This window comes from Argopecten irradians, chromosome 12 (genome assembly GCF_041381155.1).
Source record: "Argopecten irradians isolate NY chromosome 12, Ai_NY, whole genome shotgun sequence".
Lineage (NCBI taxonomy): Eukaryota > Metazoa > Mollusca > Bivalvia > Pectinida > Pectinidae > Argopecten > Argopecten irradians.
Window position 1 is genome coordinate 4,341,052 of NC_091145.1, and position 5,518 is coordinate 4,346,569.

Genomic DNA, 5,518 nt, shown 5'->3' on the forward strand with positions numbered 1-5,518 from the left:
CCATATCGATACAAAGACAACCCTCTGAAATATTGGTGTCCAGTATAAGTAATTAATAGTCACATGTCTTACACAGGCAAAAGTGTCACGCATGTAAATCATGCGTGGCAATTTTCATGTGATTTTCACATGAACTCATGAGTAATTCATATGATATTTTGACACGCATGATTTTCGCGTGAAAATTTCATGTCATTCTCATATGATTATCATGCGACTTACATGTCATTTATTGCACACATGAGAATCGCATGATTTATATTTACATGTGAAAAACATGCGTATGATACATATGAATATCACATGAAATATTTTACATGTAAGAATCAAAACTGAATTTTCATCCGATTTTTCTTAAATTTTCAACTTTTTTATGATGTACATATTTGCACAAACAAAAGACTTGCTCAGGTAATGTTTTACTTTTTCACAGAACATACCTATTCGGGAGTTCACATACCTAACGAATAGCATGCACAATGTCCATGTATTGATCGATATATACAAACAATAAATACGATGTCAAATTTTGGCGTGTTAAATGTTGGCGCATTCATGCCAAACGCCAAATAAGCCAAAATATGACTACATCCAAAATATCCCAATTTACGGTATACCTTTTCAATTTCATATCAGATACAACTAGAATACATAATCGACAATATAAAATTCGATTTACTCTCAATTGAAACTTTGTAAAAAATGTGTTGTTAATTAGAATGGAAAATGGAAAGATATTAAATATGACGTACTGATACTAAAAGTGCATTTGATGGAGTACATATGGGATAGCAAATACAATATACTGATAGGTAGGGACTTGTGGTCTTCATCACCAGGGAGATGACCTGAAGTAACCGTACTTAGATACATCACCAGGGAGATGACCTGAAGTAACCGTACTTAGATACATCACCAGGGAGATGACCTGAAGTAACCGTACTTAGATACATCACCAGGGAGATGACCTGAAGTAACCGTACTTAGATACATCACCAGGGAGATGACCTGAAGTAACCGTACTTAGATACATCACCAGGGAGATGACCTGAAGTAACCGTACTTAGATACATCACCACCAGGGAGATGACCTGAAGTAACCGTACTTAGATACATCACCAGGGAGATGACCTGAAGTAACCGTATTTAGATACATCACCAGGGAGATGAACTGAAGTAACCGTATTTAGATACATCACCAGGGAGATGACCTGAAGTAACCGTATTTAGATACATCACCAGGGAGATGACCTGAAGTAACCGTATTTAGATACATCACCAGGGAGATGACCTGAAGTAACCGTATTTAGATACATCACCAGGGAGATGACCTGAAGTAACCGTATTTAGATACATCACCAGGGAGATAACCTGAAGTAACCGTATTTAGATTACATCACCAGGGAGATAACCTGAAGTAACCCTATTTAGATAACATCACCAGGGAGATAACCTGAAGTAACCGTATTTAGATACATCACCAGGGAGATGACCTGAAGTAACCGTATTTAGATACATCACCAGGGAGATGACCTGAAGTAACCGTACTTAGATACATCACCAGGGATGACCTGAAGTAACCGTACTTAGATACATCACCAGGGAGATGACCTGAAGTAACCGTACTTAGATACATCACCAGGGAGATGACCTGAAGTAACCGTACTTAGATACATCACCAGGGAGATGACCTGAAGTAACCGTACTTAGATACATCACCAGGGAGATGACCTGAAGTAACCGTACTTAGATACATCACCAGGGAGATGACCTGAAGTAACCGTACTTAGATACATCACCAGGGAGATGACCTGAAGTAACCGTACTTAGATACATCACCAGGGAGATGACCTGAAGTAACAGTACTTAGATACATCACCAAGGAAATGACCTGAAGTAACCGTACTTAGATACATCACCAGGGAACCTGAAGTAACCGTACTTAGATACATCACCAGGGAGATGACCTGAAGTAACCGTACTTAGATACATCACCAGGGAGATGACCTGAAGTAACCGTATTTAGATACATCACCAGGGAGATGACCTGAAGTAACCGTATTTAGATACATCACCAGGGAGATGACCTGAAGTAACCGTATTTAGATACATCACCAGGGAGATGACCTGAAGTAACCGTATTTAGATACATCACCAGGGAGATGACCTGAAGTAACCGTATTTAGATACATCACCAGGGAGATGACCTGAAGTAACCGTACTTAGATACATCACCAGGGAAATGACCTGAAGTAACCGTATTTAGATACATCACCAGGGAGATAACCTGAAGTAACCGTATTTAGATTACATCACCAGGGAGATGACCTGAAGTAACCGTATTTAGATACATCACCAGGGAGATGACCTGAAGTAACCGTACTTAGATACATCACCAAGGAGATGACCTGAAGTAACCGTATTTAGATACATCACCAGGGAGATGACCTGAAGTAACCGTATTTAATACATCACCAGGGAGATGACCTGAAGTAACCGTATTAGATACATCACCAGGAGATGACCTGAAGTAACCGTACTTAGATACATCACCAGGAGATGACTGAAGTAACCGTATTAGATACATCACCAGGAGATGACTGAAGTAACCGTATTAGATACATCACCAGGGAGATGACCTGAAGTAACCGTACTTAGATACATCACCAGGGAGATGACCTGAAGTAACCGTACTTAGATACATCACCAGGGAGATGACCTGAAGTAACCGTACTTAGATACATCACCAGGAGATGACTGAAGTAACCGTACTTAGATACATCACCAGGGAGATGACCTGAATAACCGTATTTAGATACATCACCAGGGAGATGACCTGAAGTAACCGTATTTAGATACATCACCAGGGAGATGACCTGAAGTAACCGTACTTAGATACATCACCAGGGAGATGACCTGAAGTAACCGTATTTAGATACATCACCAGGGAGATGACCTGAAGTAACCGTACTTAGATACATCACCAGGGAGATGACCTGAAGTAACCGTACTTAGATACATCACCAGGGAGATGACCTGAAGTAACCGTACTTAGATACATCACCAGGGAGATGACCTGAAGTAACCGTACTTAGATACATCACCAGGGAGATGACCTGAAGTAACCGTACTTAGATACATCACCAGGGAGATGACCTGAAGTAACCGTATTTAGATACATCACCAGGGAGATGACCTGAAGTAACCGTATTTAGATACATCACCAGGGAGATGACCTGAAGTAACCGTATTTAGATACATCACCAGGGAGATGACCTGAAGTAACCGTACTTAGATACATCACCAGGGAGATGACCTGAAGTAACCGTATTTAGATACATCACCAGGGAGATGACCTGAAGTAACCGTATTTAGATACATCACCAGGGAGATGACCTGAAGTAACCGTACTTAGATACATCACCAGGGAGATGACATGAAGTAACCGTATTTAGATACATCACCAAGGAAATGACCTGAAGTAACCGTACTTAGATACATCACCAGGGAGATGACCTGAAGTAACCGTACTTAGATACATCACCAGGGAGATGACCTGAAGTAACCGTACTTAGATACATCACCAGGGAGATGACCTGAAGTAACCGTATTTAGATACATCACCAGGGAGATGACCTGAAGTAACCGTACTTAGATACATCACCATGGAGATGACCTGAAGTAACCGTACTTAGATACATCACCAGGGAGATGACCTGAAGTAACCGTACTTAGATACATCACCAGGGAGATGACCTGAAGTAACCGTACTTAGATACATCACCAGGGAGATGACCTGAAGTAACCGTATTTAGATACATCACCAGGGAGATGACCTGAAGTAACCGTACTTAGATACATCACCAGGGAGATGACCTGAAGTAACCGTATTTAGATACATCACCAGGGAGATGACCTGAAGTAACCGTACTTAGATACATCACCAGGGAGATGACCTGAAGTAACCGTACTTAGATACATCACCAGGGAGATGACCTGAAGTAACCGTACTTAGATACATCACCAAGGAAATGACCTGAAGTAACCGTACTTAGATACATCACCAGGGAGATGACCTGAAGTAACCGTACTTAGATACATCACCAGGGAGATGACCTGAAGTAACCGTACTTAGATACATCACCAGGGAGATGACCTGAAGTAACCGTATTTAGATACATGTACATCACCAGGGAGATGACCTGAAGTAACCGTATTTAGATACATCACCAGGGAGATGACCTGAAGTAACCGTATTTAGATACATCACCAGGGAGATGACCTGAAGTAACCGTATTTAGATACATCACCAGGGAGATGACCTGAAGTAACCGTATTTAGATACATCACCAGGGAGATGACCTGAAGTAACCGTATTCAGATTAGATACATCACCAGGGAGATGACCTGAAGTAACCGTACTTAGATACATCACCAGGGAGATGACCTGAAGTAACCGTATTTAGATACATCACCAGGGAGATGACCTGAAGTAACCGTACTTAGATACATTACCAAGGAGATGACCTGAAGTAACCGTATTTAGATACATCACCAGGGAGACGACCTGAAGTAACCGTATTTAGATACATCACCAGGGAGATGACCTGAAGTAACCGTACTTAGATACATCACCAGGGAGATGACCTGAAGTAACCGTATTTAGATACATCACCAGGGAGATGACCTGAAGTAACCGTACTTAGATACATCACCAGGGAGATGACCTGAAGTAACCGTACTTAGATACATCACCAGGAGATGACCTGAAGTAACCGTACTTAGATACATCACCAGGGAGATGACTGAAGTAACCGATTAGTACTTAGATACATCACCAGGGAGATGACCTGAAGTAACCGTACTTAGATACATCACCAGGGAGATGACCTGAAGTAACCGTACTTAGATACATCACCAGGGAGATGACCTGAAGTAACCGTACTTAGATACATCACCAGGGAGATGACCTGAAGTAACCGTACTTAGATACATCACCAGGGAGATGACCTGAAGTAACCGTACTTAGATACATCACCAGGGAGATGACCTGAAGTAACCGTACTTAGATACATCACCAGGAGATGACTGAAGTAACCGTACTTAGATACACACGGAATGACCTGAAGTAACCGTACTTAGATACATCACCAGGGAGATGAATGAAGTAACCGTACTTAGATACATCACCAGGGAGATGACCTGAAGTAACCGTACTTAGATACATCACCAGGGAGATGACCTGAAGTAACCGTACTTAGATAGCCCAATCCCATTGCACATTTTGCAATAAAATATTTTAAATCAAAAACGTTCCAATGATTTATGTATGATTTTTATGTTTATGGAGATATCACACAACATCTTAGTGTACTTTCTCTTTATGTAGAATGCTCTTAGATTTATCTCCAACATATAGATATATTCAAGTAAATAATTTTAAAATTAACAAACCATTTATTTTGCCGTACTAAATGCTATCCGGATTTTTATATTCCTTCATCCGTTTTCACTATTA